Raw genomic sequence first — 14,463 nt, 5'->3', positions numbered from 1 at the left:
TCACTAAAGATCCCATCAATGTCTCTAATAGACCCACATAGTAACAGTGACAAGAAAAAACACAAACCCTGATTTGTTGAACATATGTTTGGTTTGCTTTTTGCCCAAGGCGCTGAATTCCATTAATTCATGCTGCCTGGGAGGCTGAGTGGGTGGCTGAGCAGGGAGTTGCTGATTACGGCCGTCACCCAGCCCACCGCTAGCCTGTCTGGGTAATGGGGGCTCGGCCCTTCATTAATGTTATTAGGAGTCTGAGGTAAGAGACAGAGGTGGAATACCGTTTAGCAGCGCGGTCAGGAGATTACGGGGATTAGACATGATAATATAACATAGACAGGGCTCTCCAGTGTGGGATTAGTGTCAGTACGCCACAGCAGGGTCTGGGTTAGATAGTGGCTAATTCGGTAATGCCAGATACAGGTGACCCCCGCTCTGAAGCATCACTGCCGCTGACGAGGGACTGCTTTTAAGAATTCATGACATGTGATATGAATATGAGGGGAAATGCTGGAAGGAGTAGTAGTTCCCTGCTTTATAGCAAAAATAATTAAGCGGTAATGCCATTATAAATTGGGAACAGTGTTTGGGAAAATATTCATTGTAACTAGCTAGGTCCATGAAATTCCCCTCTCCTGAGAGCAGGGGAACCGTTTTTGGGTAAAATGCTAAATACAATGATAAAAACTTTTAATTTTTCAATAAGCCATGGGCTTTCCTAATGCTTTACTTCTGATGTGTGCAGAGAACACACAGACTTTCAGGTATTCATTATCCCTTTCCTCCCCGTTTATGTTCTGAGGTCTGCTTGTGGCTCCAGTTGCTTTCAGGAAACCATATTTGAATATGTTGAGGGAGGCCATGGTGGTTCAGGCACCCAGGGCACACTTTGATCCCTGCAGATCTGAGGCCTTTTTTATCCTGAGGTTGAGCGAGTGATGGAAGCCTGGCCCTGCCAGATGTTTGGAGACCAGACTTCTTCCTGTGTCTCATCCTGCTGATGCCCCTGGTGATCGCTTATATTCTGGGGCTGAGGTGAACCTGGAGTGTTTCAGGACACCAACAGAGAAAGTTCAAAATTAGCCCAGGAAATTAAAATTCGCTTTGCATTTGGCCAAAACCTCTTTGGCACGACCTGGAACCTCTCTCTGAGTTTGATGGACGCTAAGTCCCTTCTACAGTAAGTAATTTGACGTAGCCCAGCTGTGCTGTGTGGGCTAGGCCATCCCCCTTTGTGCTTCAAAACAAACAAACAAACAAAGCAAGACAGGAGGAGAATACTCCCAGTTTAAAAGATGTCTGTTTCAGTGTATGTTTAACACTGGGCTAAGGGACTGTCTTTTGTGGAGGGAAGGAGGGAATTAAAGCACTCCACAGACACAGCCGTTCCTCACATGTCTTAAGTGTCAACCTTTGATTTGCTACATTTTGTCACCGAGAAAGTTCAGTGAGGCGCAGTCATGTAAACAGAACACTTACAGTACATAACTTCTCTCTACCTGTCTCACCGGCCTGAATATGAATACAATATGAATAATATTTCAAAATGAGTCACGCAGACGAAAGGCTCTGCGAGCAACATGCGATATGATCAGAGTGCTGTTTATGCTCCACAGTGTGGTAAACAGGATGGTGCTGAGGATCAGTCATAGGCTGACTTGATGGTTTATGAAAGCTGAGCTACTTATGTTAACAGGCTTTTTGAAGATTATAGTGCTGGTAAACATACATGTCAGGAGTGAGACAGTGATAAAGAGGAGTCACAACACAGAGACCATTTACCGCTGCGTCTGGAAAGACTCTTAACCTGGTCTTTTGAAGAGTAGGGTAGGAAATGGAAAAGAAAATAGGAAGGCTCAGTACCTTTTTTTAAATTTGTATTTAACCTTTCATATAAGTTATATAAATGTAGAACCAAACACACATCACAACAAGAGAGACAACAGAAGACTACATAAAGAGAGACCTAAAACAACAACATAGCATGCCAGCAACACACGACAACACAGCAAGGTAGCAACACAACATGAAAACAACATGGTAGCAACACAACATGGCAGCAGCACAACATGGTAGCAGCACAAGACATAGTACAAACATTATTGGGCACAGACAACAGCACAAAGGGCAAGAAGGTAGACACAGCAATACATCACGCGACGCAGCCACAACTGTCAGTAAGAGTGTCCATGATTGAGTCTTTGAATGAAGAGATGGAGATAAAACTGTCCAGTTTGAGTGTTTTTTGCAGCTCGTTCCAGTCGCTAGCTGCAGCGAACTGGAAAGAGGAGCGACCCAGGGATGTGTGTGCTTTGGGGACCTTTAACAGAAAGCGACTGGCAGAACGGGTGTTGTCTGTGGAGGATGAGGGCTGCAGTAGGTATCTCAGATAGGGGGGAGTGAGGCCTAAGAGGGTTTTGTAAATAAGCATCAACCAGTGGGACTTGCGACGGGTATACAGAGATGACCAGTTTACAGAGGAGTATAGAGTGCAGTGATATGTCCTATAAGGAGCATTGGTGGCAAATCTGATGGCCGAATGGTAAAGAACATCTAGCCGCTCGAGAGCACCCTTACCTGCCGATCTATAAATGACATCTCCATAATCTAGCATGGGTAGGATGGTCATCTGAATCAGGGTTAGTTTGGCAGCTGGGGTGAAAGAGGAACGATTAAGATAGAGGAAACCAAGTCTAGATTTAACCTTAGCCTGCTGCTTTGATATGTGCTGAGAGAAGGACAGTGTACTGTCTAGCCATACTCCCAAGTACTTGTATGAGGTGACTACCTCAAGCTCTAAACCCTCCGAGGTAGTGATCACACCAGTGGGGAGAGGGGCATTCTTCTTACCAAACCACATTACCTTTGTTTTGGAGGTGTTCAGAACAAGGTTAAGGGCAGAGAAAGCTTGTTGGACACTAAGAAAGCTTTGTTGTAGAGCGTTTAACACAAAATCCGGGGAGGGGCCAGACTGTATCATCTGCATATAAATGGATGAGAGAGCTTCCTACTTCCTGAGCTATATTGTTGATGTAAATTGAGAAGAGCGTGGGGCCTAGGATCCTTGGGGTACTCCCTTGGTGACAGGCAGTGGCTGAGATAGCAGATGTTCTGACTTTATACACTGCACTCTTTGAGAGAGGTAGTTAGCGAACCAGGCCAAAGACCCCTCAGAGACACCAATACTCCTTAGCCGGCCGACAAGGATGGAATGGTCTACTGTATCAAAAGCTTTGGCAAGTCAATAAAAATAGCAGCACAACATTGCTTAGAATCAAGGGCAATGGTGACATAATTTAGGACCTTTAAGGTTGCAGTGACACATCCATAACCTGAGCGGAAACTTGTATTGCATACCAGAGAGTATACTATAGACATCAAGAAAGCCAGTCAGCTGAATATTGACAAGTTTTTCTAACACTTTTGATAAACAGGGTAAAATAGAAATTGGCCTATAACAGTTAGGATCAGCTTGATCTCCCCCTTTAAATAAAGGATGCACCGTGGCTGCCTTCCAAGCAATGGGAACCTCCCGAGAGAGGAGAGACAGGTTAAAAAGGTCAGGGACAAGCTTGGCGATGATAGGGGCTGCAACCTTAAAGAAGAAAGGGTCTAAACCATCTGACCCAGATGTTTTTTTTTCATGTCAGGTTTAAGGAGCTCCTTTAGCACCTCGGACTCCGTGACCACCTGCAGGGAGAAACTTTGTAGCGGGGCAGGAGAAAAAGAGGGAGGCGCATCGGGGCTAGTCACATTAGAAGATGGTTGAGATGAGTAAATGTTGGACGGGCAAGGAGGCATGGCTGAGTCAAATAGGAATCCTGATTTAATGAAGTAGTGATTAAAGAGCTCAGCCATGTGCTCTTTGTCAAAAACAACCACATCATCAACATTAAGGGACATAGGCAGCTGTGAGGAGGAGGGTTTATTCTCCAGGTCTTTAACCGTTTTCCAGAACTTCTTGGGGTTAGACCCACAGAGAGAGAACTGCTCCTTAAAGTAACTAGCTTTAGCCTTCCGGATAGCCTGAGTGCACTTATTTCTCATTTGCCTGAACGAGAGCCAGTCAGCCTGAGTAAGCGTGTGCCGAGCCTTTCGCCAAATGGAATTCTTGAGGTGGAGTAACTCTGCCAGATCACGGTCGAACCAGGGGCTGAACCTGTTTTTAATTCTCATTTTCTTTATGGGGGCGTGTTTGTTAACAATACCACTGAAAATATCAAAAAAGAAGGTCCAAGCATCTTCGACAGAGGGGATCAAGCTGATTCTATACCAATTTACAGAGGCCAGGTCATGAAGGAAGGCTTGCTCATTCAAGTTTTTTAGCAAGCATCTATGACAAGTCAGGACAGGTCGTTTAACTGAGCAGCCATTACGAACACAGGCTGTAAAACAGTGATCACTAAGTTCATTACAGAAAACACCAGACTGATACCTATCAGGATTATTTGTGAGGATAACATCAAGGAGACTAGCGTTTTCTGGGTGTTTGGAGTCATACCTTGTGGGATTGGTAATAATCTGAGAAAGATATAGGGAGTCCCTTTGCTTTAGGACTTGGTCAGGTGGTTTAAGCATGTCCCAGTTTAGGTCACCTAGCAGGACAAATTCAGACTTAGTGTAAGGGGCCAGGAGAGAGGTTAGGGCAGGTAGGGTACAGGCCGGTGCTGATGGTGGACGATAACACCCAGCAACAGTCAACAAAGAGCTATTTGAAAGTTTAATGCTAAAAAACCAGCAAATCAATTTGTTTGGGGACAGACTTGGTGGAGACAACCGAGCACTGAAGGTGTTCCTTGGTAAAGACTGCTTCTCCACCACCTTTAGAAGATCTGTCTTGCCGAAAAAGATTATAACCAGAAAGGTTAACATCAGTGTTCAAAACACTCTTTCTTACGTCTCAGTAATGACCAACAGATCTGGATTGAAGCTGTGAACCCACACTTTCAATTGATCAATTTTAGGTAATACGCTTCTTGTGTTAACGTGCAGAAAGCCCAGGCTTTTACGAGAGCAGAAATCAGTGAAGCAGATATCAGAGCACAAGTCAGAATTGGGGATAGCAACAGTAGATGGGCCAGGGTGTACATGCACATTTCCAGATATCATCAGCAGTAATACATTCAGTACCTTTGAGGTTTCCTATTACTTATTGGTTATGGTTCTGTACCTCAACTATATAGTGTGTACTAGTCAATGTGTATTGATCTGGTTGGCACCCTGAGCTTTGCTGCAACTGTAAGTGATGAATGGGAACCCGGTATTAGGCCATGGTATTACCCGGCTGCAATGTGCTACAACCCACATTCACTGATCCATCCCACTTTCCTACCATCCAACTACCTCATTACCAACCACTCTGACACCACTAACCACATGTCCTCTCACTAGCTGTACTCCCCCAGCCCAGCCCCTACCCTCACCACCACCACCACCACCATATCAACATACATCTGCAAGACAAATGATCCACCCTCTCCGTGTTCCTTAGACAAATGCTCTCCCTCCCTCTCACAGTCTCTTAGCCTTTTGATTTATCTGTCTGTCTCCACACATCATAGAGGCTGAACCAGATGCCTAACACATTTCTTCAGTTTTAGGCAAATTACAGGCGCGTAGCCGAGATTTGGAGTGGATAGGAAGGCTCAATTTAACGGAAGGAAGGACTCCTCCTGTCTGCCACTACCTAGCATGAGCCTCTTAATGCCAGTGAGAGTAGTTAACAGGATGTACTTCCAAACTACTCATCACAATTTCTACAGAACAATCTGTTCAAACATACCTGTAGTATAGCAAGGTATAAGATTATATTCTAACTTTTCTTTTAGTATCGTATAAGTGGCTCGGGTTGTTTTGAATTTTTTTTCGCAATCTGAACTTTTAGGATATCCAGATTGTTGAAGTTGTTGTCCTTTAGAAATGGTTATAAGAATGTGTGTTACCCAACACAGTACATTTCAGTTACTTTGGTTTATCACTTTATGGGATGGTTTCCCAATGACTGTGTGACATACCAACATGCACTCACTGCTTAACCTGGAGGGCTGCACTGATACATCATTCAGAAGTCTGACAAATGATTGACAAATGATTTTCCCAGCACATTAAGATATCTTCAGGAGTCAAGCCCCAAATCTGCCGTCAGTGGGAAATGATTGATTTCAGTGTGAAAAATTGGTTATAAGTAACAACATCCTCTGCCTGCATTAGTGAAAAACAGATGCAGGAACTGCCCTTTGGAGCATAATCTGGAGAACCTTGTGATTTTCCTGGTGTGCCTTTATAATTCAAAGCACATGGGTTACCATTTAAGTACGATATCCAGATTGTTAAAGTTGTTGTCCTTTAGAAATGGTTATAAGAATGTGTGTTACCCAACACAGTACATTTCAGTTACTTTGGTTTATCACTTTATGGGATGGTTTCCCAATAACTGTGCGACTTCCCCTGTGCAACATACCAACATGCACTCACTGCTTAACCTGGAGGGCTGCACTGATACATCATTCAGAAGTCTGACAAATGATTGACAAATGATTTTCCCAGCATATTAAGATATCTTCAGGAGTCAAGCCCCAAATCTGCCGTCAGTGGAAAATGATTGATTTCAGTGTGAAAAATTGGTTGTAAGTAACAACATCCTCTGCCTGCATTAGTGAAAAACAGATGCAGGAACTGCCCTTTGGAGCATAATCTGGAGAACCTTGTGATTTTCCTAGTGTGCCTTATAATTCAAAGCACATGGGTTACCATTTAAGTACGATGTCCCAAATGAAGACATTGGTAATAAATGACAGGAGTCCTAAAAAGCTCTGGAACTCCTCTTGAAGTTTGACTAGAGCTGGCTATCTATTCAGGGACTTTCTGTTAGCAATAAACGGTGTGTGTGTGTGCGTGTGTCTGTGTGTTTGCGCGTGCATGTGTGCTCGTGTGTGTGTGTGAGGGGGTTTGCAGGGGAAAGAGAGGGGTCTGGGCTGCACATTCCTCATTTAGACATCAAAGGACTCCACTGATGATTTTTCCTTATAATCCATGCCTTTTGGAGCTTCGGCTCCCTCCATCTGAATAAACAAAGCCCAAGTGGTTAACTGTGGTCTGGGAGAAGTAAGGTGATCCCAACATGTCAGGAAGTAAATCGATAGGTCTCTTAATTTATTCGGCTAAAATCCCTTTTAGCAGCTCCTTTATGTTGGTATTGAGGAGCATTCTGATTTTCAAGGGATTTAGAACTGGTATAATATGTAGAGATGTATTATGAATAATCTGAACCTCTTTGAAAATGAAAGAAGTACCTATCTCAAAAATTATTCTCATCCTTTTTATCTGGAGATGCAAGGATGTACAATATGTAAGTCTGCTGCAAAGAACAGCAAACTCTGCTGGGACTTTTTTTCTGATAGGGAAAATCAATATTGTATGAATTGCAGTGCTTCTGTATTCTCTGTTGACCATTAATCCTCCCCACCCCAAACATCAGACGGTGCCCACCATAATTTAGTAGGCCTGGTGTAAGCCACTCTCTGACCTCTTCCCAGACCTACCTGGTTCCAAAATGCTCTCATACCAGAAGTCCGTTTGGCAGCCTCAGTGCCTGTAAGGTATCTGCAGGAACAGCATTCCTCTGGGGCTGGCCTGGATCAAATGGCAGTGATTTCCCAAACAAAGGCGGAGATGGGAAGCCTGACCCGTCCTCTGATCTGCTACATGCTTTAATCACTGCAGGTCAGGCTGGATAAATGGGGATGTTGGAACTGGGAGTTTTGACTCCTGGACTGCACAGACACACAGGGATCCAGCTGTATACAAGTTAAGGATAGAGGGTCTAAAGTAAATAGAGAAAGCATCTCATCTCAGACCCCAAACATAAATCTCCTCCATTCAGGCATCTAATGCTATAAATAAATAATTCCTTTGCCATAAACATCTATGATGTCCTTCGTTTCTTTGTTTTAAAGGAAAGGGGAATATCTGACTGAACAGAACTTGGGTGGAATTTTGATTAGAAAATTAATGTAAACGATCAAGATTGCATGTCAGCAACCAAGCTAACTAGCTATCAAGAGCATAACTACTGTTTTTTATTTTCTTAACATGTTTTGTTCATGCTGCTATGTACTGTAGTTACAATATTCTGCAGTATGATTACATTATGACACTTTGTTCAAGGCTGTCAGGATTCATTGTTCTTAATTGAGTGCTTTGATTCAGTTTCAGGGGAATTAAAATGTGCTTATCAAACTCATTTCAGACATCATTAGCAGAACAATGTCCCACATACAATATTTTTGTAAAAACCTAAGGTGCAAAGCTTTATTGGAATAGGTGATTTGTTTAATCTTTATCAAACGTTCTCATGTAGATGCTCCATTTTTGTGGGGTTGAAGCCGCAATTCCCACACCGATAGCACAACGCACCAACCAGTGAGTTAATGGTTGTTTAGATAAATTGCTAAATGCTATTTGCCAGCCCAGTATCAGCCTCAAAACGTCATCCTGTCACATTTTTTCAAAAAGTTAGATTTCAACCGATTGATGCTTATGTCAATTGGCAATGCTCCCAGCAAGCTTTGCGGTGCCATTGGGAAAAGATGAGCGTCAAACAATTGAGCATATGTGACTCATTTCAGGAAACTAGTCGTATGTCGCGTGTCACTACTTCACAGGAGAGCCATTTGAACGTACTTTTATTTATTTATCAAAATGCGTTTTTTGGCAGAAATGCCTTCTGGAACATGTGAACTTTCATGTGCCTTAAGAACAAACTTGTATGCCATCTGTAAATACGAATAAAATTGTTAAATCACGAGCCTAGTTGGTTTAGCCACAGGAAAAGACAGGGACCTTCCCGCTAGCCATGATTGGCTGAGATAATGGGGGGGCTGGACATTCCGAGAGATGAGTTCGGATTGGTCTGCCATGTAGCACGCTTCTGTCTATAACATGAGCTGGTCAGTATGTGTAGGTAATCCTTTCTAACGCATCTTTTTTGAAAGATATCACATAGTAGATCTGCAAAGGTGTTGCTCTCCACTTTGGGGAGGACCGAGTTTGAGTGGAATTAGAGTATGATAGCAAAGGAAATTGAGAAAATTCTGGCGTTTGATTGCAAATATGCAGACAGAGTCGAAAAAAGAACACTCAGAAGGCTGTTGTATAAAACAACTGTTTTACATCTTCAAACTAAGGCAACCAAGGCATCCGTGACAGAGAGGGAGAAGCGTCCATCCACGTATACAGGTAAGATAGTCTAGCTAGCTACATTTTCAGATATTACACATTTCTAATTTAGTCAGAAAGTCGTTTTCATTTCAAGTTAAAGCGTACTGTTAGCTAGCTAGCTAACATTAGCTGGCTGGCTCGCTAGCTAACGTTACGTGTATGATCAGTGTAGTAATATTATTCGTATCTCAGAGCCATTTGCATTGCTAGTTATAGCCTAATGTTAGCTAGCTAGCTAAAATTGAACCTAGTTGGTTAGCTTCCTGCAGAATCATGCAGGGTAGTAAAGTTATGAGTTGGGATTATGGTTCATTGTTTAGCTAGCTAGGTAGCTAGCTACATGTCTAAACAAAAGACTCCACTATGCAAGTAACCATTTCAATAGAATGTTCATGATGTCACTTCGACAACTGTCGATAGAAGTAGCTGGTAAATTCGCTCTGGCTATCTACTCAGATTTCAGAGCACTCGTCTGAGTGTGCCAGAGCGCAGAATAACTGACGAATTTACGAACGTTCAACACCTGTTGAATATGGCCGGTGTCAGTAAACGTTGGCAAAAAAGCGTAATTAAATTGTTGCCAGCAGCACAGTTGCAGTCACCAGTGCTCTGGATAACATAAAAACAGCCTAACCAGCTCTGCTAGGGCGAGTAAAATGGTCAGAGTGAGCTGTTCCCTCATTTTTGTCTGGAAGTAGCTAGCAAGCTAGCCAACGGCAGTTAGCTTGGGTGCTTGACTGCTGTTGTGAGGTCAGAACGTTCGGATCAACCCTACTCCTTGGCCAGAGCGGCCAGTGTGCGCTCTGAATGCTCAAATTTACGAACTGACAATCTGACAACGCTCTGAGTTTACGACCACCCAGAACGCAATCTGAGCACACTCTGCCACGCCAGATTGAATTTACGAACATACCCGTAGTATAAACCAGCCTTTAGTCTTGAAATCTTTGGTTGTTTAGTACATGGCCTCACATGTGAATCCTTAAAGAGCTGGTTGGGGCTAAAGCTTAAGAGGGTGTGAATGATGCTGAATGGGTGTAGACAAAGAAGAGCTCTCCAGTAGGTGTACCAAAACATTCAAGGGCCATTTTCTCGAAAGTGAGGTTACAAGTTTATCAACTTTCAAAGCAGAATTACTTTCCCATTGTTCCTCAACTGTAGTGTATGATATACCATTTTCTAGCTCTGAGTCTACTTTTATCCAATGTAAAAAACACAATTTCAAATTTTGCTACATAAGACCGAATTGAGCCGGTCGGTCACATATGTCAATACATAGCATTCAATGGGAAAAGATGAGTGTCACAGGGTTGACGCTTATGTCAATACATTGCATTCAATGGGAAAAGATGAGTGTCACAGGGTTGATGCTTATGTCAATACATTGCACTCAATGGGAAAAGATGAGTGTCACAGGGTTGATGCTTATGTCAATACATTTCCAGTTAATGGGAAAATGGGAAAAGATGAAGAAAAAAATGCCTTTTGTGAACTAAAACTCACACTTAACTTTTTTCCCTATTACTAGCTCTGACTTTGCTGATAGCTACTTTATTGAGGAAAAATGTACTTACTATGACTGTGATGTGGTTGTCCCACCTAGCTATATTAAGATGAATACACTAACTGTAAGTCTCTCTGGATAAGAGCGTCTGCTAAATGACTAAAATGTAAATGAGTGTCAACCAATTGATGCTTATGTCACTACATTCCAGTCAATGGGAAAATATGAAAAAATTAGACTTGCAGAAAGAAAGACATCTCTCTTTACCTTCGCTTCTCTCCCTCCCCCTTCTTTCACCCCCTCCACCCTATCCCCCTCTCGCCCTTCTCTCTCCTTCTCCCAATTTAATCCTCCAGAAACGACAGAACAAATAATGCAACAAATATTGTGGTTAAATTCAAATATACTAATTGACAAAAAAACGTTATTTTTTGACAGAATGTTAAAAAAAGGTATAATCTTTGTAAATGATATCATCGGTAGGACTGGTGGAGTTATGTCGCACATGCAGCTAACAAAAACATATGGAAATGTCGGCTCTACCCAAAATTACAACCAAATAATTGCAGCCTTTTGACGTACTGATCCCATGGCATAGTGTTTATGAACTGACACGCAAAACGACACCGGATTCAAAAATTAGAATCTTTCAATTTAAATTATTATATACAATTCTTGCTACCAATAGAATGTTATTTATATGGGGGATACAATCTTCCCAGCTCTGCAGATTTAGCTGTGAAGAGACAGAATCATCAGATCATTTGTTTTGGTTCTGTCTGTTTGTAGCTTGTTTTTGGACACAGGTCCAGGGATGGCTAAAGGATTGCAATATTTACCTGGAGCTAACCTTGCAGATAGCATTACTGGGTGATCTGAAAAGTAATAGTCAATCGATCAATAATATAATAATAGTTTTAGCAAAAATGTTTATTTTTAATTCACAATCTGTAGAAGCAATGAGAATAGAAAGGTTCAGAACTTTTGTAAAACATCACAGTACGGTTGAAATATATATGGCAAATAGAAATCCTATATGGATGGTGTTAAGAGATAGATGGGAGGTATTGAATGGAGTTGAAGGATGGGACTAATAACAAATAACAACAAATAATAACAAGATAACTAATAATGTAAGCATACTGTGTCCATAATAAGTATATCGGTTGTATGTTGGGAGCTTTTGGGAAAGAGCACAGTTAGAAAGATATGGCATATAGAAGCAAACCGGATGGACATCATGAAAATGATCAGAGAGGTTGAGAGTAGAAGAAGTTCAGGAGCAAAAACAAAAAAAACTAATAAAATATAATTATTGTAAAATTGACTGTGTCCATAAGGTGAAGATAGTAAGTATAGGCTGGAAGTAGATGCCTGGGCATTGTTGTTCACTAATTTACCCCAAGTAGGGAAAGGATGGCGGGGTTGAAAAGTAATAAAGTATATATATAAAAAACATGGGCGATTGGAAGTGATGCAGACAATTACATTGATAGAAGTTACAATCTATCTGCAATATTAAGCTGATCTACCCCCACAAAAAAAAGAAAAAAAAGAAAGACATCTCTCTCTACCTCCGCTTCTCTCCCTCCCCCTTCTTTCACCCCTTCCACCCTATCCCCCTCTCGCCCTTCTCTCTCCTTCTCCCTCCTCTCTCTATCGCTCTCCCTCTCTCCTCTCGCTCCTCTCCCTCCTTCACCCTCTCTCTCCCCATCCCTCCCACCCTCTCCCCCTTCTCTCCCTCCCCCCTCCATTATCTCGCCCTCCTTCTTCCCCTCCCTCCCCCTCCTCATCTCTCTCGCCCTCTCTCCCTCCTCTCTCCCAGCTCTGTATGTCTGTTGACTCTCTCCCCTCTCTCCTTCAACCTGTCCCTTTCTGTCTTCCAAATCAATCAAATCAAATTGTATTTGTCACATACACGTGTTTAGCAGATGTTATTGCCGGTGTAGCGAAATGCTTGTGCTTCTAGCTCCGACAGTGCAGTAATATCTAACAAGTAGTATCTTACAATTTCACAACATATACCCAATACACACAAATCTAAGTAAGGAATGGAATTTAAGAATATATACTTATATGGACAAGCAATGACAGAGCGGCATGGACTAAGATACAGTAGAATATTATAGAATACAGTATATACATTTGAGATGAGTAGTGCAAGATATGTAAACATTATTAAAGTGACTAGTGTTCCATTTCTTAAAGTGGCCAGTGATTTCAATAGGCAGCAGCAGCCTCTAATGTGCTAGTGATGGCTATTTAACAGTCTGATGGCCTTGAGATAGAAGCTATTTTTTATTATCTCGGTCCCAGCTTAGATGCACCTGTACTGACATCGCCTTCTGGATGATAGCGGGGTGAACAGGCAGTGGCTCGGGTGGTTGATGTCCTTGATGATCTTTTTGGCCCTCCTGTGACATCTGGTGCTGTAGATGTCCAGGAGGGCGGGTAGTGTGCCCCCGGTAATGCGTTCGGCAGACCGCACCATCCTCTGGAGAGCCCTGCGCTTGCGGGCGGTGCAGTTGCCGTACCAGGCAGTGATACAGCCCAACAGGATGCTCTCAATTGTGCATCTGTAAAAGTTTGTGAGGGTTTTAGGTGCCAAGCCAAATTTCTTCAGCCTCCTGAGGTTGAAGAGGCTCTGTTGCGCCTTCTTCACCACACTGTCTGCGTGGGTGGACCATTTCATTTTGACAGTGATGTGTACGCCAAGGAACTTGAAGCTTTCCACATTCTCCACTACAGTCCTGTCGATGTGGATAGGGGGGTGCACCCTCTGCTGTTTCCTGAAGTCCACGATCATCGCCTTTGTTTTGTTGACGTTGAGTGAGAGGTTATTTTCCTGGCACCACACTCCCAGAGCCCTCACCTCCTCCCTGTAGGCTGTCTCGTCATTGTTGGTAATCAAGCCTACTACTGTTGTGTCGTCTGCAAACTTGATGATTGAGTTGGAGGCGTGTGTGGCCACGCAGTCATGGGTGAACAGGGAGTACAGGAGGGGGCTGAGCACACACCCTTATGGGGCCCCAGTGTTGAGGATCAGGACCCAGTTGCACAGGGCGGGGTTCAGACCCAGGGCCTCGAGCTTTATGATGTGCTTGGAGGGTACTATGGTGTTGAATGCTGAGCTATAGTCAATGAACAGCATTCTTACATAGGTATTCCTCTTGTCCAGATGGGATAGGGCAATGTGCAGTGTGATGGCGATTGCATCGTCTGTGGATCTATTGGGGCGGTAAGCAAATTGAAGTGGGTCTAGGGTGACAGGTAAAGTAGAGGTGATATGATCCTTGACTAGTCTCTCAAAGCATTTCATGATGACAGAGGTGAGTGCTATGGGGCGATAGTCATTTAGTTCAGTTACTTTTGCTTTCTTGGGTACAGGAACAATGGTGGCCATCTTGAAGCATGTGGGGACAGCAGACTGGAATAGGGAGAGATTGAATATGTCGTAAACACACCAGCCAGCTGGTCTGCGCATGCTCTGAGGACGCGGCTAGGGATGCCGTCTGGGCCGGCAGCCTTGCGGGGGGTTAACATGCTTAAATGTCTTACTCACGTTGGCCACGGAGAAGGAGAGCCCACAGTCCTTGGTAGTGGGCTACGTTGGTGGCACTGTGTTATCCTCAAAGCAGGCGAGGAAGGTGTTTAGCTTGTCTGGAAGCGAGATGTCGGTGACGTGGCTGGTTTTCCTTTTGTAGTCCGTGATTGTCTGTAGACCCTGCCACATACGTCTCATG

The 14,463-nt window shown here is 43.2% G+C and overlaps 1 pseudogene; it reads left to right on the top strand.

Moving 5' to 3' along the window:
• LOC121548375 overlaps window positions 1-14,463 on the top strand; it is a 109,904-nt pseudogene that overhangs the window by 78,922 nt on the left and 16,519 nt on the right.

Source organism: Coregonus clupeaformis, chromosome 4 (genome assembly GCF_020615455.1).
Source record: "Coregonus clupeaformis isolate EN_2021a chromosome 4, ASM2061545v1, whole genome shotgun sequence".
Classification (NCBI taxonomy): Eukaryota; Metazoa; Chordata; class Actinopteri; order Salmoniformes; family Salmonidae; genus Coregonus; species Coregonus clupeaformis.
This window is presented reverse-complemented; position numbering and strand designations above follow the sequence as displayed.